Source organism: Podarcis muralis, chromosome 3 (assembly GCF_964188315.1).
Source record: "Podarcis muralis chromosome 3, rPodMur119.hap1.1, whole genome shotgun sequence".
Lineage (NCBI taxonomy): Eukaryota > Metazoa > Chordata > Lepidosauria > Squamata > Lacertidae > Podarcis > Podarcis muralis.
Genome location: NC_135657.1, coordinates 108673327 through 108698324, shown reverse-complemented (window position 1 = coordinate 108698324; position 24998 = coordinate 108673327). Strand labels below are relative to the sequence as shown.

The 24998-nt window shown below is 43.3% G+C and overlaps 1 protein-coding gene across 10 annotated transcripts in view; it reads left to right on the top strand.

Annotated features, from left to right (window-relative positions):
- PLCB4 (phospholipase C beta 4) overlaps positions 1-24998 on the top strand; it is a 219958-nt gene that overhangs the window by 93861 nt on the left and 101099 nt on the right. For 7 of the 10 annotated variants that reach the window (XM_077926467.1, XM_028722213.2, XM_077926466.1 and 4 more), the window contains exon 3: positions 4203-4255. The exons of the other annotated variants lie outside the window; for them this stretch is intronic. The gene's annotated coding sequence lies outside the window, so the exon portion shown is untranslated. The remainder of the gene's footprint in view (positions 1-4202; positions 4256-24998) is intronic. 10 annotated transcript variants of the gene reach the window in all.

The following is a 24998-nucleotide window of genomic DNA, read 5'->3' as shown; positions in this document are numbered from 1 at the left end:
AGCTCATTAAGATGAACTAGCAAATAGCACGAAGAGTCGGACACGACTAAACGACTAAACAACAACAACAACAAAGCAAATAGCTGTTGACTTTGTTGTCGCCAGTTCCAGGAAAACAAGTGAGAGATGCTGGCATTTTGAATCAGGGAGCTTGTGCATTTGTATGTGTGATATAGCCTGTACCACTTGTTGTTGTTGTTGTTGTTTAGTCGTTTAGTCATGTCCGACTCTTCGTGACCCCATGGACCAGAGCACGCCAGGCACTTCTGTCTTCCAGTGCCTCCCGCAGTTTGGTCAAATTCATGCTGGTAGCTTCGAGAACACTGTCCAACCATCTCGTCCTCTGTCGTCCCCTTCTCCTTGTGCCCTCCATCTTTCCCAACATCAGGATCTTTTCCAGGGAGTCTTCTCTTCTCATGAGCTGGCCAAAGTATTGGAGCCTCAGCTTCAGGATCTGTCCTTCTAGTGAGCACTCAGGGCTGATTTCCTTAAGAATGGATAGGTTTGAACTTCTTGCAGTCCATGGGACTCTCAAGAGTCTCCTCCAGCACCATAATTCAAAAGCATCAATTCTTCGGCAATCAGCCTTCTTTATGGTCCAGCTTTCACTTCCATACATCACTACTGGGAAAACCATAGCTTTAACTACACGGACCTTTGTTGGCAAGGTGATGTCTCTACTTTTTAAGATGCTGTCTAGGTTTGTCATTGCTTTTCTCCCAAGAAGCAGGTGTCTTTTAATTTCGTGGCTGCTGTGATCCCTGTACCACTAGGGTATGCTATTTTAGGGGGTGAAACTTATTTTTGCAAATTTACCAAGGGAGGGATTTTAAAATATGTTTTTGTCTGTGCAAAAATCAAATCTGCTCCTGTTTTTACGAAAGGACAACATTTAGCTTGGTGGTTCCTCTTTCTGCCTAGCTAGCTGCACCATATTCTTTTTAAGGTGCAGCGCCCAAAACTGCACACAGTATTCCAAGTGTCGTTGCAACATAATATTTGCATAGAGGCATTATGATATTGGCAATCCATTGATAGTGGATTTGTTTCCTAACGTTTGGATGCTTGTGCTGTTATGTTTTTATAGGGAACTCTTTAGAAAGCTACTTGAGATTCTGCTGCACAGCATTACTCTGAAGCAAGAAATTCTCCTGTAACTGTACCTTATAGCACACAATATAATTGTAGCGCTTTGGGTTCCTACAATGGGGAATTGGAGACAGATTGTCGTGTTGACATTGGCAGTGGGAAACCTAAACGTTTCTCCACTCAAGTTTTTGTTTTCTTTTGCAATAATTTAATATGCAGACCTTCAGAGTCATGTCAGAAATATATATACTAAGCTTTGTTTTTGCCTTTTTCGGTTATTACTCCTAGACATTCGATCACTTTAATGTTCCTGTTCGGAAAATAAAACCATGAGCGTAATGTGCAACTGAACCTAGTTTTAGCCATTAAGAAGGGAATGGGAGTCAGATCTGATGTTCGCATGAGCTTGTTTTGTCCTGGATTGTCAGGCCCTTTTTAAAGTTGTGGTGTGGCCATCTTCAGAACAGTGGAATTCAAAGTAATGCTGTTACAATTATTACGTTGGTGCAAGCCTTTCTACTTGCCAGATGGAACTCAGTAGTGCGCAGTCAGTGAACTAGGGGGGCTAGTCTAGTCCCCTAAGGGGTCCAACAGCCCTCCTGCCACATTCCCAAAGACCACCTGGCTTCGGGAAGGAGTGAACATGGCTCCAGCATCCTGTCAGAGCCCTGGCGCCTCCTTCCTAAACCCAGGAAGCTTCTGCTCAGCTTAGATTTGAGTGCATTACATTTTAGTGTTCTTTGACAATCTACTTCTTCAATAGGCTAAAGGTATTTTTACATCGAGGGTCTTCAAGGCCTGAATGTTGTCTGGCTCTGCGGCAAAGCATTCCAAAGCTCAGGCTGGGAGCAGGGCAAGGCAAGGCAAGGCAAGGCTGTGTTGCTTCAGCAACAAACATACTGAGACTGAGCTCTACATAATGACAGCAGTTGCATCCCAACTATTAGCCTTGTCTGGACCATAAGGTTCTTCATCTAAAGGGGCCCAGCCTGCTTTGGTAGTCTCCTACTGAAGGGGAGCAAGTGAGCCTCTGGTTTCACGGCAGACTCCTGTGAGTCTGAGGACAGCAATGTATACCTGTATACCTGAAGGAGCATCTCCACCCCCATTGTTCAGCCCGGACACGGAGATCCAGCGCTGAGGGCCTTCTGGCGGTTCCCTCATTGTGAGAAGTGAGGTTACAGGGAACCAGACAGAGGGCCTTCTCAGTAGTGGCGCCCGCCCTGTGGAACACCCTCCCTTCAGATGTGAAGGAAATAAGCAGCTATCCTATCTTTAAAAGACATGTGAAGGCAGCCCTGTTTAGGGAAGTTTTTAATATTTAATGCTGTATTGTTTTTAACACTCTATTGGGAGCCGCCCAGAGTGGCTGGGGAGACTCAGCCAGATGGGCGGGGTATAAATAAATTATTATTATTATTATTATTATTATTATTATTATTATTATTATTATCATCATTATCATCATCATCATCATCATCATCATCATCATTATGTCACATCTTCAGGCTGTAGGGTCACTGTCCCCACAGGCTGATCTGGTGAAGTGCTGTTGGGGTTGACCCCTCTAGAACCCTTCCCCTTTTGGCTTGGAGTCCTCTTCCCTCATCCCCTGAAAGAGGGGGTCCATCTGTGGGTCTCTGACAAATGCGTTCCTCAACACACCTAAGAACTCTGGTTGCACTTTCCTGATGCTTTCTTGCCCTTCCATGGATCAGGTGCATGGACCTCTAGACTTGGCTATACAGTCTACAACAGGCTTCCTCAAACTCGACCCTCCAGGTGTTTTTGGCCTACAACTCCCATGATCCCTAGCTAGCAGGACCAGTGGGAATTGTAGTCTCAAAACATCTGGAGGGCCGAGGTTGAGGAAACCTGGTCTACAAAGTAGTAGAAGTCAAAGGGTGGACTCAGGTCACCCCACCTCAATGTCTAAGACCCAGAGTACTACCTTGAGAGTACTCTTAGACTCGAGGAAGCACATAGCCATGCCACAACTTATTTTTGAAACTCCTTCTTTGTTTCAGAAAGGGTTTCCATGTGGCATGAACAGCTAGTGTCTGAGAAACACAAGCCTTAAGCTTCCATAGTTGTATGTTGCTAGTTGCAAGGTCCTTTGGATCCTGACATTCTTGTATTCCCAGTTGTGTGCAGGAAGCACAGTAGAATCAAAGGCTTGTGCAGCATCACTTACACTAGATGCCATTGATTGAAATCCAAGTGTCTCAAATGCATTTCTGAATTGGAGATGAGATTGATTATAACTGTGGTATCTATCTATCTATCTATCTATCTATCTATCTATCTATCTATCTAATCTCATCTATCTATCTATATCGTCATCATCTATTATCTATCCTGCAAAGAGCTCCTTTCTATTTTTTTTTAAAGGTGTGCATATAAATAACTTATTGAAACAGACCTTTTAAAAATCCTAAATTCTTTAGTGTGAAAAGAATATGAATATTAGTGGGATTTTTGCTTTTTATGGCTATAGGTAGAAAGCAACATCTGACTGACAAAAAACTACCTTCTCTTTACCTGGGACATTCCTGAATCCATACAGAGAATGTTCCCTATATAGGTAAATATTATATGCGAGGAGAGTCCGGTGTTGTTTTCTGTATAATGGCACAGGTGTGCATATACCTGTAACTCTTTCCCTGTTCTTTGGGTTTGGCAAGAAATGTTTGACCAGATGTAGATGTGAATTGTGCTACGCCCTACCACCGTGGCTTGACTAGTCTTTCCTTAATTGAAACACATGTCTAGCATTTCCCCACTTGTGGTTTAAGGGGAAATGTAAGCAAATCTTTTTTCCCCCCTTTCTTTTCTTTTTTGTGTGTGGAAGTGATTGCACAGTGCCATATATATAATGGGAAAGTAATGGTCTGTTTTCACTGATCATTAGTTTTATTTCTTAAGAAAGAAATTGTTGTGCATTCTGCTCTTTGTTTTGTGTGTGTCTGTAAACTGTCTTGGGTCGATTTGAAAAAACTGACCAAGAAATGCTAGAAGAAATTAATAACGGTGATAATGTTTTGATTTATAAAGATGGCTTTGCACAATGGGGCTTTTGTAAACAACACTTTTCGCTATTTTGTTTCTTGCAGAAAGAAAAGTATCCCTGGCCACTCAAACATAACAGTTGGATAAGTGCTACTTGGTAAGTTTCCTGTTTATACACAATGGTGCAAACTTGCCACCATTGTATGAATCATAAACCATGCTTCGGGAGGTTTGGGAAGTATGTGGAGAAGCAAACAAGAGCTCATGTTTGATTTTATTGGTGTCAGTGTTGTAAACAAAAATTGCCCTTTTCCCTTATGGGGTATCCAAGAGCCCATATAGAGTCCTTACATAGGTTCCCACCCTCAGATACATCACACCTACATCACAGAAAAGGCGGTCTAAAACAGAAATTTGAATATTGTTTTCTCTTGTTGTTTATCTCCTGTATGGCAGGTTACTTGATTGGATTGCCTGGGGAGCCTGGCCATTCTTTTGTAGTGATAAATACTTAGTTCCTGGACAAGGTCACAGGCTCACACCCTATTCAGACACAGACATATCCTTAAGGCAGGATTTGTGAAGGAAAAGACAATGGGGAGGCTTTTCCACTTTGACCTTGCAGAGAAAACATTTGCTCAGTTTAGGAATCAAAATGGCTTCAGGTTGGTCTTCCTGTGCTGATCTATGTACGTGCGGTCATGAACATTACCATATATCTAAGACCTCAAAATTCCTATCACATCAGGAAACTTTAGCATAAATGGTATGCATTGCTTCAGGCAGGGATTGCCCTCCTGGCTCTTGAGCTGAAACTGGCAAAAGCCCCTTTAATCTTTAGCTTGCTCCTTCCAGCTAATTACCCGGTTACAAAGGCATCAGATTCATCACAGCTCCTTATACGCAGCAAGAGAACAGGCCATGAGCAACAGAAGGTGTCAGGGGTTATAGCAAGTGAATCTGGCAGCATCTGAAAGAAACCTCAGGAGGCAATTTATTTTTGCAGCTCTAATCTAATATATCACATTGCTACTTTGGGTTGGGGAAACTTGTACTCCCTTGGTGCTGATTGGAGAAACTAGACTTGCACATCTCAGAATATGTATATATCTTTGGAGAACGATCTCTCAGCTACCAGCTATCAAGGGAAATAGACGTTGCTGTCATCTAAAGGTAGTATCAGGTCTGATTCCTGAGTGTTTTTTATTCTGTTTATTTATTGTGAACCTCAGATCTCTTAGCTGGGTCAAAATTTAAGATGATGCCAAAATGACAAAAAATGATGGGAAGAATCAGAAATCAAGAAGACCAAAATTTTAATAAGGAATGGGGAAAATTTATAATTTATAATTTACCTAAAAACCACTGTAAACAGTTAAGATCATTAGTAGGATTGGAATAACATTTGTAGTTAAATGGTGAATTTTGGATATAATAGAGATGTAAACGATTTGGATTATGTAATGGTTCTAGGGGTTGCTAGTGCGTAAGCCTGTGCCAACACCTGGCTGGGTTGCCTGAGTGAACCTTTCCTGTCCGGACAGCCACTCACCCGTGGCTGTCTCAATCGCTGGCAGAATCCGTCAGTGGGCGTTTCTTAAACTTCTTCTAGCAAATAAGTTCTTTGATGCCCAGTCTCCTCCTACTTTCCCTGCGCGGAAGCCTTCTGCGCAAGGAGGGCGTAGGCAGCGGAGGACCCTTCCTCTCCCCGCTGGTCCCCGGCAAGGAGTCATGTGACCGCCTCTCTGATTCCCCCATCTGCCCCCCTTCTCCACTGGAGCTAAGCTGATTCCCTTCCCCAGAAGATGGGCTGCCTCTCCCAATCCCTGGGATCCCTCTGGAGCTTGCTCTCTCCCTCCGGCACTGATGGCAGTTCCCTGACAGATTATTATAAAAGATGCAGGAGGAAATTACTAACAATAGGATTCATAATGGGGAGGAAGGAAAAGGAAGTCCAGGGGATTCTTTGCAATCTTGTTTTCTAAGAATCTAAAGCTGCACTCCCAGCCTTGCTTACCTGAAAGTAGGCCCCATTGAAATCAAAAGGACTTACTTCCTGAGTAGACATAGTTAGCATTGTTCTGTAAAATTACACCAGTAGTAGTTTTAGAAGCCTGCAAGCAAAGGTTTGGCTGTTTGGGGGGGGCATACCTTTTTTCAGAAAGGGTGGGGGGTTGTATGGAAGAAAACGTGGGCACTACTGGTTTGCACAGCCAACTCCTCCCAACATTTCTGTTTATCAACAAGTTAAAGCCCCATTTAATGGTCTTGTTCTGACTTGGCTTCATATGTCCCCATGTAGCCAAATCTCAAACGTAGGACAGTGGTACCTTGGGTTGCAGACGCTTCAGGTTACAGACTCCGCTAACTCCGAAGTAGTACCTCGGGTTAAGAACTTTGCTTCAGGATGAGAACAGAAATCGTGCAGTGGCAGTGGGAGGCCCCATTAGCTAAAGTGGTACCCCAGGTTAAGAACAGTTTCAGGTTAAGAACGGACCTCTAGAATGAATTAAGTTCTTAACATGAGGTACCACTGTATTAAGAAGCTAAATCCTAGGAACATGCCTTATACCTGCCTTAGACCATTGATTCTTTGACCACTGGCCCGCTAAGTTTGGTTTCAGCCAGGAATTCCTCCTGACCCTACCTGGACTTGCTGGGAATAGAAGTTGGGGCCTTCAGAGGAAGTGGTGGCCTCACATTGGCACCCTGTTGGTCAATAAAAAGGGGGGGGGAATGGCACCCAGTAGCAATGAACATGTTGGCCACTGCTGGTAGGTGGGGCAAACCCTTTGCACTTGTTCACAGGCTGCCCCAGAGACCACCAAAATGCCTCCCCATCTCTGCTGCCTGCCAAGTTGGGGTGAGCACTTATCTCAGCTGTCGAATTTCCCTTGCCTGGTCCTCTTGTTACCGTCACTACAAGTTCTCTGCCTCCTTTCCCCATCTCTAGAAGTTGCGGATGAGATGGCTTTGCCACAGCATCACCTGTGAAGAAACGCGTGAGGGCCGATTCCCTTTGTAAAATAAAATAAAAGCCAGCAGTTCTCTAGAGCTGTGGCTTCATTCGTCATCAGTAGACCTCGCCTCTTTGAATTTGTCCTGAATGCTTTCTTGCTCCATGCCTTTGGTACTGTGGGAACTTGCACGTTAATTAAAATAAGGGGTTTGCAAATAGCCGATGTTGTTTTCACCCCTTGGTGCAAAGGCTGCAAGTAGCATTTAGGGTAAATAAAGCCCTTAAAGATCAGCACAGATAACATCCTTAGTTAAACTAACATCTGTAGCTCAGTAATACTGTCTGTTTGACTTGGGTTTTTGTCAGCTTGTGTTTGATTCTGGAAGCTATGTGGAATGTGAGATCGCTCTGCTGCTTTGATAATTGGTCACTGTAACTATTATGTTTTCAGGTAGTTATCACTACCTGCTCTTTTTTGCATTTCGTTTCCCTCTGTACACACTCCTCTAAATTTTTGTTGCAAGACTATTATATATGATCATTAAAATAAAGGGGGATTTCCTTTAATGAATCTCAGAAGTGCAATAAGAAAAGTGGCATGCTTAGTGGAAAGGTCATTTTAAATTCCACACAGTAATACACTTGCACAATCATCTGTGTTTTATACTCTACATGCTTCATGTCTCTAATGTATGTTTTATACTTTTGCTGATTCCATTTCCTGGATATAATCTGGGCTTTTGTGAAACCAATTTGCAGCCACGTTTCAGGGCTTCCAGGATTTAGGAGTGAAACGTAACTCTTATAGATGAAATCTTCCCTGTTTTGCGACGTTAACTCTTTTGATTCACAATACACAATGATATTTTCCTCTGCTTATTCCATTACTAGTGGGTTAATTGGGTTAATGGCCCAACAATTGACGGTATTTCCTTTGAACCATTGTTTTTGGATGATGGAATGGAGCATTAAATTGTGCAATGCTCCTTTCCTGAACGACCAACCAGGAGGCAGAAAGTTTGATCTAGGGGAAAAAAGTTGTTAGTTTTGGATAACAGCCCCCACTCGAAACTGGCAAAATTGCCTAGATGCATTATGCATTGACTTTAATGTCTTATTGACCCTGAGAACAATGTCTGCCTTATCTGATATCAATATAATCTTGCTAAGAGTGGGAGGTTCCCTTCTTATCTTTGGAAAAACCTTCCTGATGTTGTCTGCTTGCATATAAGCTGTGCCAAGGGAGGTGTAGTCTCAGATGAATCAAATCAAATTTTATTAAACGGTCACAGACCAGATTAACTCGTACAGCTTGTCAGCGAGTCTCAGATGAATGCTGGCAACTTTGCTCTTAAGCAGACTGCTGGCCTCAATGTTTTGCCTTCAAAGAATTCACTGCAAACTTTTGCGAAGATTTCCACACTACGTATATGAATGTTTACATGTCAGCTGAGTGAACATTTAAATTATTGTTTTAAGGTATCTCCTCCTTAACCGTGGTCTGTAATGTTAGGGAAAACTTACCATGATGTGCGAACCAAGCCATTATGTCTAAATACCTAAACCTCACAGTTTGGAGTTGGCTTGAAGAGTGATCCAAACCATGGTTTGCATTAATCACAAGAGTTGTGCTTCCTTGCATTTTCAGCCTTTGTGTTTGCAAGCAAGTCTCCTTGGTGCCCTTGTTCTTCTGGGGGCAAGGCTTGACAAGGGAAATCACTTTTTCAATGTACAGTTGGATTCTTAACCATTGTTTAGGAAACAAAAGAACAGTTAAACATTAACTGTATGGCTCAGTTAATGTTAATAGCGTGAAGCGCTCACATCTGCAGAATTCCACCAAATGCATTTGCAAGTTGTAATGTTGCTCTTGGAGAAGATACCATATTCTTCGCTCTATAAGACACACCAGACCACAAGACGCACCTAGTTTTTGGAGGAGGAAAACAAGAAAAAAAAATATTCTGAATCTCAGAAGCCAGAACAGCAAGAGGGATCACTATGCAGTGAAAGCAGCAATCCCTCTTGCTGATCTGGCTTCTGTGATAGCTGCACAGCCTGCATTCGCTCCATAAGACACACACACATTTCCCCTTACTTTTTAGGAGGGGAAGAGTGAGTCTTATAGAGCAAAAAATACGGTACTTTGAGTCCGTAGTGATCAGGCAGCTTAGCCGTGGTGACTGGCTGTTCTAGGATGGCAAAAGCCGTATGTGTCGTTGAACAACAAGATCCATCTGGTTGCTCTCCATTTAGGACGGGTGCTTTTGGAGAGGAAAGATTAATGAGCATTTTATTAGAAAGGCCTTTTTGTTTTTCCCAGCTGGCCTTTATGTAATCTGATAATGCCACGAAAATTGATAGTAAGACCATATCTAATAAAACCTTGCTCTCCTCCCCATTTGTGTGGTACTAATCACTAATGCATCAACGTATGCCGTGCTTTGTTTTGTTAGAACTGATTTTGAGTCTGAGATAATTAAAATATCTGTGTGTGCTTTAAGTCGGAAGGTTTACCTTAGGTTTTTGGTGACCGAGAGGAAGCCCAGTTTAATTGCAGCAGTTTATTTCTCTCTCCCCCTCCCCTTTATATTTCTTGGCCTCAGTTGGCAGCTGCAGAATCTTTATTCTGGGTTACCCTCCAATTTGTATGGATTGACAGTATTTATTTCAGGCTTGAGGTTGGTCTGAAGAGGTTTCTGTGGCGATTAATGATGTCAGAGAAGAGTGACATCAGAGTGTTGTTTGCTAAAAAAACAAGCTTAGGTAATGTTACCCTGGAGATGCAATTTCTCTGCTTTTCAGAGCAGAGATAAACAGCTTCCCTCTAGTAGTAAACACTAAGTGCTGTGAAAAGTGTTCTCCAGAAGTATCGATCTGTGAGGCTGGAATGATAAAGGTGCTAAAGGTTTGTGTGTGGCAGGGCTGGCCCATGACATTTTGCAGAGCAGAACATGGAGGGTCCCACCCAGGGCCGGATTTAGGTTTGATGAGGCCCTAAGCTACTGAAGGTAATGGGGCCCTTTGTATGTCCAGCTGTCCTTTGTCAACAACAAATTGTTGCTGTTTTTGTGTTGAATATATGCTATATGGTAATTTATGGACCTAATAGGGATCTAACCAGTGATATGTTAGGGGACAGGCTAGCAGGTGGGGCCCATTACTTACATCATAGGAGCCTACACAACACAAAACACTGTTGCTGTATATAGATTTTATTTTATTTGTTTTTGTATCTTATATTTTGGAAATGTACATCCAGTTTTTCCCCCTTTAATTTTTTTGGGGGCCCCCAAGAAAGTGGGGCCCTGAACTATAGCTTGTTTAACTTATACATAAATCTGGCACTTGTCCCACCACTCCAGGCAAGGTTTGTAGTACCCAAGGCTCTTGAGGCAGAAAATCCCACTCCCTGACAGTAAGACTACTATAATAATAAATTACTCAGATAAAAAAATTCTGCCTCTTTCATAACAACCCAAATCAGCTTCCTGATGCAGTCGTCTCACTCTGCCATATGTTAAGATCAGCTCTTCTTTTTGCATGGAAATTCTTTTTTAAAAAAGTTTACAAAATGAAGCTCCTCCAACCTAACCTTAAGTAATGCAAATGACTGCTGAAGACTGATAGGGACAGTGCTATATATATATATATATATATATATATATATATATATATAGTCAGAGCTAATGAATTGCAATGCCTGTGGGACGCAGGTGGCGCTGTGGTCTAAAACACGGAGCCACTTGGGCTTGCTGATCAGAAGGTTGGAGGTTCAAACAGTGGTGGAACTTCATGCTCTGGCACTGGGGGGGCGGAGAGCAGGTGTGGGCATGGCATGCTGCCTGCAGGGGCATGGCACCCAGCACGGGGGGGGGGGGGGGGGCAGCCGCAATGGCACCACACTGGGATCGTGCTGCCGGGGGCTGTACGCTCCCCCCGCATTCCTCTTCCTCTGCCAGTGGGTTCAAATCCCCCCAGCGGGGTGAGCTTCTGTTGCTCTGTCCCAGCTCCTGCCAACCCAGCAGTTCGAAAGCACTCCAAAAAGTGCAAGTAGATAAATAGGTACCACATTGGCGGGAAGGTAAACGACATTTCCATGCACTCTGGCTTCCGTCACGGTGTTCCGTTGTGCCAGAAGCAGTTTAGTCCTGCTGGCCACATGACCCGGAAAGTTGTCTGTGGACAAATGCCGGCTCCCTTGGCCTGAAAGTGAGATGAGTGCCGCAACCCCATAGTCGCCTTTGATTGAACTTAACCATCCAGGGGTCCTTTACCTTTTACCTTTACCTATCTTTTGTGTACAAATAAATGTGGTTGATTCATTGTTATTATAGACCTCTGGTAAGGGAACCTAATATGCAGGAACAGGAGAGTAAAAGCAAGTTAAGAAACCGCAGTCTGGTCCAAGGTGCAAAGGACATAATACTCATGAACATGGTGAGCAATGTGTTGGCGTGCCAGGCAGTGTCTCCTTGTTATTCAGGTGAACAGTAGTTGTGGGCTGGTACATTGGCCAGTTCCTCTCTCCTTCAGCATGAGCATGACATCACAATGGCCTTTGTCTCTCCTTCTGGTTGGACACATCCGTGTGAGAGCACAGTGGCCAGTCTGTGAAATAGGCAGCATCAGCATGAGATCACAGTGGCCAGTTTTTCTCCCTCAGGTGGCTAGCATGGGCCATAGTGGGCAGCCCCTGTCCTTCAGGCAGGAAGCATCATCTTGTGGGGTGCAGCATTCATTCCTCTTCATTCCTCTTCCACTCAGGCAGGCAGTAACATGTCAGCAGAATATTTATTTCTCTTGTGGAAGCTGCCAAAAGCAGGTACATGTCAGCACAATCTCTTTCTCGGTGAGGTGGGCTTAGTTGGGAGCAGATGGTGGACTCTGTATGTTCTTCTCTTAGTGAGGTGGTCAGCAGAAGTATGACTGTAGTGGTCATCTCCCTGAGATGGGCAGCAGCATGTGAACAGAGAAGCAACAGGCAAGGCAAAGAGCAGGCAAGTAGGCAATCCATCTATTACAGGGCCTCTCTACTTACAGGAAGTGGATGTGGGTGGCGCTGTGGTCTAAACCACTGAGCATCTCGTGTTTGCTGATTGTGAGGTTGGCAGTTCAAGTCTGTGTGAAGGGGTGAGCTCCCATTGCTCTGTCCCAGCTCCTGCCAACCTAGCGGTTCGAAAGCACACCAGGTCAAGTAGATAAATAGGTACCGTAAATGGCGTTTCCATGCACTCTTGTTTCCCTCACGGTGTCCCGTTGTGCCAGAAGCGGTTTAGTCATGCTGGCCACTTGACCCAGAAAGTTGTCTGTGGACAAATGCTGGCTCCCTCAGCCTAAAAGCGAGATGAGCGCCACAATCCCATAGTCGCCTTTGACTGGACTTAACCATCCAGGGGTCCTTTACCTACATTTCTGTGTGCAAATTAAGGCATCTACATCTATGCAGAGTTCTTGCTCCTCCCAGAGAATGAGTTAAATTTAAAATCCTATCAGTGGAGGTAGCTAGCGTAAGCCATGATGGGCTTCCTCTGTTGCGCTTGCAAAAGCCCTCTGCTTTGCACAGCCTTCTGTAAAGTGAATCTGGAGTTAAGGGGCATGCTTCGGATGGCAGTGTGGCTGAGCCGTACATGGGAGAGGATGTGTTCTCCAGTAGCAGAGACTGAACACATGTTGTTTCAATGGGAGAGAGGAGTACAGTGGTGCCTCGCAAGACGAAAAGAATCCGTTCCGCGATTCTTTTCTTCTAGCGGTTTTTTTGTCTTGCAAAGCAACCCCATTGGCGGCTAAGCGGATTAGCGCTATTAGCGATTTAGCGCTATTAGCAGCTTAGCGGGCTTAGCGGCTAAGCTGTTAAAAGGCTATTAACAGCTTAGCGGCTTTGAAAAAGGGGGGGAAAGCGGAAAAAAAGGGCGAGACTCGCAAGACGTTTTCGTCTTGCGAAGCAAGCCCATAGGGAACTTCGTCTTGCGAAGCGCCTCCGCGACGGAAAACCCTTTCGTCTTGCGGGTTTTTCGTCTTGCGAGGCATTCGTCTTGCGGGGCACCACTGTATTGCGAAGAGGATGCCAGGCAACAGTGAAGGAGGCTGATACTGCGACAACACAAACTGTGGTTAGATGTCAATGTGATTATATAGTTGTGTATACAGTTGTTCTATAATTGATTGTAAGCTGCTATAATAATGGTTGTGAAATGATTTAGAATCATTCCATTGATTGTCAGAATAAATAAACCTGCAGCACTCCGAGAGGGAAAGGCCTTCTGAAAGGAAACTTGGATTGTCAGTTTGATAGTGCCGGTTGATAATAATAATAATAATAATAATAATAATAATAATAATAATAATAATAATAATTTATTTATACCTCAACCTCCCTGGCCAAGTCCAGGCTCAGGGCAGCTAACAGTGAATATAAATACATTAAAAACATTTTTATTTTATTTTTTTAAAAAAGTTGATTAAAATATCTTAGAATACAGTTTAAAATGCAGCTTAAAATGCAGCCTCATTTTGTGGTAGCCTATAAATCAAAGCCATAAGGGGAGAAAATGTCAAATATTCACCGGGGCCAACTATCCATGCTGGTCCTACATGGGCCAGCAAAAAGAGCCGAGGGAAAATTTATATACAAATCGCACATAAGGGGTTCCATCAAAAATAAATAAATAGGAGGGGGGGTTAGACTGAGTCCAGCCCAAAGGCCAGATGGAACACTTCTGTCTTGCAGGCCTTGTGGAAAGATGTCAAATGCCGCAGGGCCCTGATCTCCTGTAGTAGGGCATTCCACCAGGCCAGGGCCAGAGCTGAAAAGGCCCTGGCCCTGGTTGAGGCCAATCGTAACCTCCTTGGGGCTCAGGACTTCCAAAGTGTTGTTATTTATGGACCTTAAGGTCCTACGCGGGGCATACCAGGAGAGGCGGTCCCATAGGTACGAGGGTCCTAGGCCGCATAGAGCTTTAAAGGTCAAAACCAGCACCTTAAACCTGACCCTGTTCTCCACCGGGAGCCAGTGCAGCTGGTAAAGCAGTGGATGAATGTGATCCCGCGGCAAGGACACCGTAAGGAGTCTTGACGCGGCATTCTGCACCCGCTGGAGTTTCTGAGTCAGCTTCAAGGGGAGCCCCGCATAGAGCGAATAACAGTAATCAAGCCTGGAGGTGACCATCGCTTGGATCACTGTAGCCAGATCGGGGCGAGAAAGGTAAGGGACCAACTGCTTAATACGGCGGAGCTGGAAAAATGCCACCTTTGCTGTAGCTTCAACCTGCGCCTCCATAGAGAGGGAGGCATCGAAGGTTACACCCAAGCTCTTGACCGTAAGTGACAGATTGAAGATTTAGGATTGTAGCCCACTAAGATTTGTTCAAAGTCAACCCGGTGACATTATGGACCCAAATATGTCATGACCATTAATTTCAGTGGGTCTATGTTAAGTGTGACTAATGTTGGATACAACCTTGGGCGTTTTTTAATTAAATGGAACTTAGTTGCTGAAACAATAAATAGGAATTTCTCCCATGGAGGTTTCCAACCACTCCATTCACCCCCCTTTCTGGTTTTCTGTTCTGTGGTCATTGCCTCCAGGGGTCAGCTATTATTCCTGGGCTTCATTGGGCTCTTTTGGGGTCCCCTTCTTATGGTTTTAGGGACGCGGGTGGCGCTGTGGGTTAAACCACAGAGCCTAGGACTAGCCGATCAGAAGGTTGGCGGTTCGAATCCCCACAACGGGTTGAGCTCCCATTGTTCGGTCCCAGCTCCTGCCAACCTAGCAGTTCAAAAGCACGTCAAAGTGCAAGTAGATAAATAGGTACCGCTCCGGCGGGAAGGTAAATGGCGTTTCCATGCGCTGCTCTGGTTCTCCAGAAGTGGCTTAGTCATGCTTGCCACATGACCCGGAAGCTGTACGCTGGCTCCCTCGGCCAGTAAAGCGAGATGAGCACCGCAACCCCAGAGTCGGCCACAACTGGACCTAATGGTCAGGGGTCTCTTTACCTTTACCTCTTATGGTTTTAGCCCCTAAAGTTTGCCTGTACTTTTGCAACCTCAAGGATTCTCCCTAGTGTGTGATTTGTGCCATTTGGCTCCATAAGGATCCACAATTGGTGAATTCCATTTGCTTTACATATATATTATGGCTATAGTAAAGGTTAGAAAATCAATTAGCATAACTAGACCCAATATATTTCAAATGGATGTTTCATAAGCAGATGCTTTAATCCCAAAGCTCACGTTGCTGAGACAGATATTTAAAATGGCTCGTGCTTTTGCTGTTAATTAGCTGTTTTGCTTTAAAGCAGGGTGGGTTTGATTTAAATCAAATCAATTTAAATCATGATTTAAATCACTAGTCAGTAAGACTTGATTTAAATCATTTTTTTTTAACAGAAAGACTCATTCTTGCTGGTATAATCTTAATATTTACAACCAGAGGAAGGTTTCATTTTTGGAATAATAAATTTTCAGAGTAGCTTTTACAGTTATATCAAAAATTACTGATTTGGTTATACTATTAGAAATACATAGACAAATAATTATGAAATTATTGTGAGGTTTAATAAGTTAACAACTTTTCTGCTGTATTTTATTGGAAGGAGAAAAATAGTAATTTCCTTAACAACAATTTATTTAACTAAAGCAATAACATTACAGAATATGTATCCATGTTTGTCAACTGATGTGGTTAAATGTTGTTGTTTTTTAAAAAAACTCACGACTGAGTTTTAGCACAAATGAAAAACTTAAAACAAATCCTTATTTCCTGATGAATAGCCTTTGGACTATAATGTAACTTAAATAGAAAACTATCTTTAGAAAGATTTTTTCCTCCAAAAGTATTTAATTTTAAAAATCTGATTTAAATAAAAAAAATCCGATTTAAATAAAAAATCTGATTTTTATATATTTTTTAAATTAAAAAATTGATTTTTGTCCATCCTGCTTTAAAGATACCCTTGCAGAGCATCATGCTAAGTTTTCATGCCTAATAAATGCCTTCCAAAAAAATGACAAGGTGTGTTGTTGACTTTATGTCTGTTTTTGCACTAAGGCTTGTAAGGGGTTTGGTTAAACGGTGTACTCAGAGTTGCAGTGAAATCTACGAAGCAGTTGGCAGGGTGCGAGCCGTTGAAGTGCCCCATCTGTAACTTCTACATCCAGGGGGGGAAATAGGCAATGGTTGAGTGAAGTTTTGCTGCCCTTTTCGTACAGCCAATGAGTTTCTTCTGAAGATCCTATCCTTTCTCCCACCAAGTTGCCTAAGAAACCGCATGAGTCTCCCCTTCGTAAGCAGTCACCTTGACTGGAGAGTGAAAAAGAGAAGCCTCACAATTCATCAGAGAAAGTGGAAGGGAGAGTTGCAGATTCCCAAGCCCAGAGGAAGCCTGTGTGGCAGATGTTTTGACAGAGAGAGGGCTATTTATCTACAACTCAGAGGACTGAAAAATACAACCCAGGAGCATCTAGCGAGGGGCATTTTACTGTCTAATCTAGGAGCCCCTGGGGGAAGGGACAGCTCTCCAGAGTTCTATATTGGGGTCCAGGGGGGTGTCAATATAAAGTTGGCATTCTTCTTGTGGCATTAGAAAGTTCTCCTGTTTTCCCTTTTTGTTTAAGGAATAGAGAGTAAGAAACATAGCACTTCCTCTGTGACAGGATATACAGTCCCCAAGGATTCAGCTGAAAAGAAAATCTTTAATCTGTGAGTATAACGCTGCTGGCTTGCTTAGTTGTCGTGTACTTTGCAAGGGCTACACCGTCCTTGATTTTTAAGCACAGGGAAGGGCAGCACAGAAATGTGCAGGAAAGGAAGCCACAGCAGATGAGAACAACAGAAAGGTAAAAGGTAAAGGTGAAGGACCCCTGGACGGATAAGTCCAGGCAAAGGCGACTATGGGGTTGCGGTGCTCATCTCGCTTTCAGGCCGAGGGAGCTGAAGTTTGTCCACAGACAGTTTTTCCGAGTCATGTGGCCAGCATGACTAAACCACTTCTGGCGCAAAGGGACACCATGACGTAAGCCAGAGCGCACGGAAACGCGGGTGGCGCTGTGGTGTAAACCACTGAGCCTCTTGGGCTTGCCGATCGGAAGGTCGGTGGTTCGAATCCCCGCGATGGGGTGAGCTCCCATTGCTCGGTCCTGTTGGGAAAGAAACATTCTGCACAGAAACAGTAAAGATGTTTGTACCTTTAAGAACAGTTTATGTGGGCTGATTGGGTGCACCTCGCCATGGCTACAAAAGGAGAAAAGCTGCAGTTTGAACCTGCCTGCAGGAAAAACACCCACAAGCTTTGCTATTTGTTGTTTTGAAATAAAGTCCTTATTTAATTTGGTTTTACACCGGTCTCATGGTGTATCAGTCTTCTGTCATCTGCCACCAGTGGAAAATCCCCCTCTAACAGGTCCCAGCTCCTGCCAACCTAGCAGTTCGAAAGCACACCAGTGCAAGTAGATAAATAGGTACCGCTGTGGCAGAAAGATAAAAGTATTTCAAGCGTGCAACAAACACAAGAATACAGTGGTGCCCCACAAGACGAAATTAATTCGTTCCGCAAGTTTTGCCGTCTAGCGAATTTTTCGTCTTGCAAATTATTATTTAGACAAAGGAAACAAAGTCGCGAGACGTTTTCGTCTTGCGAAGCAAGCCCATAGGGAAATTCGTCTTGCGAGGCAACTCGAAAACGGAAAAACCTTTCGTCTAGCGAGTTTTTTTGTCTTGCGAGGCATTCGTCTTGCGAGGTACCACTGTACTTCTTGTTCAAAAACTGAGCGTTTACAGTAGTACCTCGGGTTAAGTACTTAATTTGTTCTGGAGGTCCGTTCTTAACCTGAAACTGTTGTTAACCTGAAGCACCACATTAGCTAATGGGGCCTCCTGCTGCTGCCGCTGCGCTGTCGGAGCATGATTTCTGTTCTCATCCTGAAGCAAAGTTCTTAACCTGAAGCACTATTTCTGGGTTAGCGAAGTCTGTAACCTGAAGCATATGTAAACTGAAGCGTATGTAACCTGAGGTACCACTGTATTTCAAAGCACCTTTACCCTGCTCTTCAGCAGAGGAAAGGCTCCCAGAGTAGTTTACCAATGCGCTGTGATTGAGTGCAGAGGTCCTGGTGCCAGTTAATCATGAGTCGTGCCAGGAAGGGTGGTGTTCATTTCCCCCCATTTAATGAGCTCAGTGGGGAGGGCCAGTTTTATTGTCAGCATAAAGTTCCATTGCTGTGGGGTGCATGATTGGGGGCTGAAGGGCTGGGATGTGGTGACAGCTGCTTTGTAGCTTCCATGGCTCTGCCTCAATTTGGGTGCTGGCTTGTAGAATGACTACAATTCTGTGCTTCGATGATGGCACCACCGTGGCATTCTTTCAAGGTTTCTGAACCATTGTGCTGGCGTGCCTCATGTTCCCCCACCATTGTGCGATTTTTACTGTACAGTGGTACCTCGGGTTAAGTACTTAATTCGTTCTGGAGGTCCGTTCTTAACCTGAAACTGTTCTTAACCTGAGGCACCACTTTAGCTAATGGGGCCTCCCGCTGCTGCTGCCGTGCCGCCGGAACATGATTTCTGTTCTCACCCTGAAGCAAAGTTCTTAACCCGAGGTACTATTTCTGGGTTAGCAGAGTCTGTAACCTGAAGCATCTGTAGCCTGAAGTGTCTGTAACCCGAGGTACCACTGGATTCCATAGCTCTTTAGCATACATCAAGTGTTAGGTTTGCGTCCTTAATTTCGTTGCTGTATTCTCATGGTGTTTACATGAAGTTCCCCCTTGACGGTTTGCTCCTTGGCAAGGTTCCAAAAGGAGCTGAGCTGAGTCGTGGGGGGGGGGGATCCATCTAGTTTACAGTAGCATCAGTAATCCTGTGTTTTGCTTTCTCTTGGCATCATTTAATTTTGCTGTCCTCTTAAGCTGCACTTCCTCTTAGTCAGAAGGAAATTAGTTTCCCAGTTTAAACACAACTCAGAATTGTGAATTGGACTGTAGCCCACTTTAGATAATGATCTATTCAGAGGTTCTCCATGATTAAAGCTGAACCAATGTTTGTTTTGTTCATTGGTTTATTTGAAATATTCATATCTTGCCTTTCAGCCTGACAATGGGCACTGAAAGTCACCAGAAGGTCAAGCTCAATCTACTCCCCTAAGGTGGGATCCCTACATGGCTATGAGGGACACTGGTGGCGCTGTGGTCTAAACCACTGAGCCTCTTGGGCTTGCCGATCAGAAGGTCGGCGGTTCAAATCCCCACGACAGAGTGAGCTCCTGTGGCTCTGTCCCAGCTCCTGCCAACCTACCAGTTTGAAAGCACACCAGTGCAAGTAGATAAATAGTACCGCTGTGGTGGGAAGGTAAACAGTGTTTCTGTGTGCTCTGGCTTCAGTCACAGTGTCCCATTGCGCCAGAAGCGGTTTAGTCATGCTGGCCACATGACCCGGAAAGCTGTCTGTGGACAAATGCCAGCTCCCTTGGCCTGAAAATGAGATGAGTGCTGCAGCCTCAGTCACCTTTGACTGGATTTAACCATCCAGGCGTCCTTTACCTTTTACCTTTTTAGTTTTCTGAGACTGGTGGTCGAGCCTCTAGGAGGAATTCATTGTAGCACTAAGTTGGTTGTTTCACCAACACAAGTATTTCTGCTTCCATGATGGAACCATTTCCCCTCTCTGCCCCCATGCATGTTATTCTGGAGCTTCTCCTGACATCCCACCCTGAACCTATGTGGAGTCTCACAGGAGGGGAAGAGCAGGAAAAGCCCTGTTATGCTAAGATAAGTCCTTGTGTGGTCTTCAGCTAGTGGGACTCAATAGTTGAATCCAGCCCTAGAAGTTCAAGAGCGGCACTTGTGGAATGACGTGTGGCACATGGCAGCACTGTGTGTGTGTTTGGAGGGTGGGGGAATTATTATTATTATTATTATTATTATTATTATTATTATTATTATTAATTGAATTTATATATTGCCCTATACCGGGGGTCTCACAGAATAAGATCAAGATATAAAATCACAAAATACATAATAAAAAAACAACCCAATAGCACCCCCCTCCACAAAAAACGCATTTTAAAAAGGCATAGGACACAGATAGCAAAAGACATATAAAATATCAACAGTTAAAAAGTAATTAAGTTGTAATAGAATTTTAGAAAAAGAATATAAAAACAAATCTGTTAAAACACAGAGTGTAAAAATAGCACAGGACTATTAGAAGTTTGTACTTTTTTATTATTTAAAAAACACTTAATATGAAAATAAATAATAGGCGTAAATAATAGAGGAAAGGTTTTATAACCATGAAGGCAGGAACTGGGTAATATTCTTTAGACTTTCTACACGGAGAGCACTGGTGGAGGACTGGAAAAACAACATCCAGCAAAGGGAGGAGTATTGGAAAAACCTAGATTGAGCATTTGGCCATTTTGAAGAAAGATTGTACACACAACTGACAGACAGATCATTGGAGGTCCCTTTATTTATTTCTGTCTCTTTTGTCTCCCCTTACTTTTATCTTCCTTGGTAGTTTTGTTATTATTATTCTTATATTATTACTCTGTCTCATTAAGTAAGAACTGTATACAGTGGTACCTTGGTTCTCAGGCTTAATTTGTTCTGGGAAACCTTTCGAAAACCAAGACACGGCTTCCGATTGGCTGCAGGAGCTTCCTGCACTTAAATGGAAGCCGCATCAGATGTTCAGCTTCCAAAAAACATTTGTAAACCAGAACACTTGCTTCCGGGTTTGCGGCATTTGGGAGCCGATTTGTTCGACAACTAAGCTGTTTGAGAATCAAGGTACCACTGTACAGATAAAAGTGAAGGGCAATGTGGACTAGGACTGCCATATGTCTGTAATCTCCTGGACATAGCTGGGATTCATCTACTGAAAATGGCTCCCATGTGAAATTATTGAAAAGTGGCAAAAATGTCCAAGACAACACTTGTGTGTATGGCAGCCCATATTTGAAGTGTTGGGATTGTTGTTGATTTTTTGGGCAATTTTTCTTAAAAAAATAAGTTAGAAACTACTACTTCTTCTTCTTCTTCTTCTTCTTCTTCTTCTTCTTCTTCTTCTTCTTCTTCTTCTTCTTCGTTCCGCTCAACAACTTTGCCTTCCCTCCCCTTTGTGTCCAGTCTTTACTTTTTGAAAAATGACAACCATAGTTTGGACCCTGTGTGAGAGGCCAGTAAGGGGAGATCATGAGCCCAGGTGAGAGGTGGAAAGGCACATTTTCCTCTATAGGGGATGAAAGTTAAGATACAGTGACGAGGGAGGATCTTGTAGATTCTTTTTCCATTCCGTCTTCCTTTAGTTTCTTTCCTGTAGATTAGCTTGCTCCTTTTATTGTATTCTGAAAACTTCAATAAACACCCCCCCGAAAATAAGTTACAGACACCTAAACTATCCCTGTGCACTCTCACTCAATCTATAATAGTGTCTTCTTCTTAAAGCATCATTTAACAGTATACTTGTCTGTAGCTGGTCCTCAGCATATGGGTTGTCTATTATGATGTAAGCCAATGTTGTTTAGAACTGTCACCATAGCTTATGTAGAAAAGTTTCTTGATAGTGAACCATTAAGCTCATTATTTTGTAACTGACTCTTCAGGATTTTAGGTAGGGGCCTTTCCCAACCAGACCAGGAACTGAACAGGAGAATTCTGCATGCAAAGCATGCACTCTGCTACTGGGTTTGGAATAAACCAGCATTTATTAGTTCACTGAACAACTGTGGGTGTCTGAGGTTTCTTTGAGTGTCGGGTCATCATGTACTTAGTTTGCAGCTAATGACAAACTAACAAAAGTGGGCTATCTATTGATCATTTAACAAGTGGTGTCAAACCTTCCCTTCTAATTTATCTCCGGTGAAAGATAATTTCACTTTTCTCTCCTACATTTTCAACCTCTGTTTATTACTACTCTGTTGGTGCGCAACACTCAGGGCTGAAACAGGTTGACGGCCATGTGCAAAGCCCATGAAAATGTCCCACCTGTGACCTGTCAGATATGAACACACTTGCTATAGAAGCTGACTCACTTACATGCCAGCTTTAGGTTGCTCTGAACGGATGTACCACTGCTAAGTTAGAACTCTGCATGAAAATGGGCTGACTTGCATACCAAGTGGTAATTCTTAATGTGTGTGTTGCTTACTTGCATTTAGCCATAGCCACCATCATGTCTGCTGTCTTTCTGTCACTCTCTTGCATGGAGAAATATACTGAAGAAGAGGAAAGAGGGGGGGGAAGGGTTGTGGTGGAGAAGTCTGAGAAAATAGCTTACTCCTTTGCTTCTGGCTCCTCATCCTGAAATTCAACTCTTTCCTTAGAAACCCTGAAGGGACTTGAAGTTCTTGAAACTTTGAGTAAGACCTGAAATGCAGCAGTACTATCTCCTGATAAATAAAGTGTCCAACATTAGGTTTTCTGATAAAGCATTCAGTGTGTGTTGTTGACTAACTGCATTCTAGTCTTTTGATCCAATTAATCCTAAACAAAATCAAACTTCTACGTTTGGTTCAATAGGATCATGATGTGCTTTCATTTGTGTTGGATTTCCCCCCAAGATAGTTAATGTTTATGGGTAGAGGGATGGGTGTGCTCTGTTGTTTCACTTACAATAACACACTATTGGGTGGTGACCGTGTCAGAGGTTAGACCTCTCCTGAATGAATGAAAAACCTTTATGCTGGGACATGAGAGGATCCCCCAATAAATCAAGGATCTCAGATTTCCCCAATACCCATGAAAGGTACAATAATGCAAGAATGGCTCTTTGCAAAGCTTAACTGGTCTAAACAAGGTTTGCAGTTCTTCAAGTTTTGCTCTTTTATTATTGCCACATAAGTATTGTTGTTGTTTAGTCATGTCCGACTCTTCGTGACCCCATGGACCAGAGCACACCAGGCACTCCTGTCTTCCACTGCCTCCCAGTTTGGTCAAACTCATGTTGGTAGCTTCGAGAACACTGTCCAACCATCTCGTCCTCTGTCGTCCCCTTCTCCTTGTGCCCTCAATCTTTCCCAACATCAGGGTCTTTTCCAGGGAGTCTTCTCTTCTCATGAGGTGGCCAAAGTATTGGAGCCTCAGCTTCAGGATCTGTCCTTCCAGTGAGCACTCAGGGCTGATTTCCTTAAGAATGGATCGGTTTGATCTTCTTGCAGTCCATGGGACTCTCAAGAGTCTCCTCCAGCACCATAATTCTAATATGTATGTTAACACAAATGCTAAGTAGTAGTAGGAATAATGACAAAAAAAATCAAGAGAAATCCACCTCACCAAAGTTGGTTATTATAAAAAGTTCGTTCCTCCTTTTCTTCAAATATTCCCCGTTCTGTCTCTACATGACAGGACTAACTCCTACTTCAAAACCTGAACCTGCTTAGCTCCAACCTCCTGCCTTCTCTCCTCTTCATCCTCTCTTGTTCTTCTCTCAAGACTACATTAGGGCCTCTGTAAAGAGGGAGTCAAAACATCATCCAGTTTCTATGGCTTGCAACTGGCCTAGTGCTATACAGATTTCATAAAATATTGATCCCGGCCAACAAGGCTGTCCTCCTGTTTGCTTCTGGATTTTATGGCAGAATATAAGGTGAACAAATTGGCCACTACTTGCTCTACTGACTGAGCTATCAATCATCTCAGGCCTCTGATAATCATAAAAGAAATATTTTGAACCTACAAAAGTAATTGCATTGAATTAAGGTAAACACTTTGGTAAAGTAATATTGAGTAACTGGACCTTTTCTTATAAGAGGTGTGGGAAACCTGTTCTGGCTGGCGGACGAGATTGTTATCTCCTCACCTGGCCAAATTTGACATTTGTCTGTCAATCACAAGACATCAGGGGGTGCTGCTTATTGAAGTCCCATTTGTCAGAGGCTCAAATATGAACACCAGGCTCCTAATAGGGAGCAAATTCAAGGGAGAAGGCATTTATTCAAGGAATGAAAAATATGTTTTGCTTATAGGGGTTAATTTAAAACTTTCTGCATGGTCTCATCGCACATGAACCTGTGCAATTTCTGCCTTTCCGAAGTGTTAGTAGAAATAATAATTGTAGCATCATATGCAGCAGGACAATGAACTCAAATCTAAAGGATCAGTTTCCACTTTGCTTAATAGCTACATATGGCCTTGTGTTCCTGGCTCTATGCAGTGTTCACTTCCAGATACAATAAGTACTATTCACTTGGAAAGCATTCCTAGATAATTATTTCAACAAGTTCAATTGTACGGCATCAAGAAAAAATACACGTCCTCTATGGTTTTTCAATTGGCTGCCCTATAATTTGGGATTAACATCCTTCATCATGTCACGTGCTAGGAGCAAACTGCACCTTGACAAATGCTGTACGTATGTTGAAAGCAAGGTATTTCGTGCCTTTTATTTTGAAGTAGGTGTGAGGGAGAAGGCCAAACTGGAATACAGAAAACTGATGTACGCTGGGGCAAGCTATTTGATCATTCCGCCCAGGTATTGCCAATCTGACTGATGGCTGACAGCCCAATTAACTGAAGCCCTCTCGTTTGCATTAATTCAGTAGCCTATGCAAAAGGGACTAAAGCAGTTTTGAATTGAGCTTAAATGGGATGAGAATTGGTTTATGGATCACAGGCTTTTACCTTGGGGTCTATAGCTATCGTCTTCCAGTCCGTGAATATACAGCAATGTAAATATGTCATGCAGTGGTAATTCTGTTGACTGTTTAATTCTCCCTCCCGGGCTGGGGTTTAGGTCTGCTTTGTCTTCTCCCCTGCTACATAGAATTTACTTCCAAACATTACAAATAGTAGGGGCAGAGTCTGCTGTTTTCTTCACGACTGTCTCCTTGCTTCCGTGTGCATCATCTTCTTTAACGTAATAATAGTGGGTTCTTTTCTTTTTGCAGTCCTACAGTTGTACAAACACTGAAACGACTCTTCTGTAATTCTGCTGGTAAAATCCCTT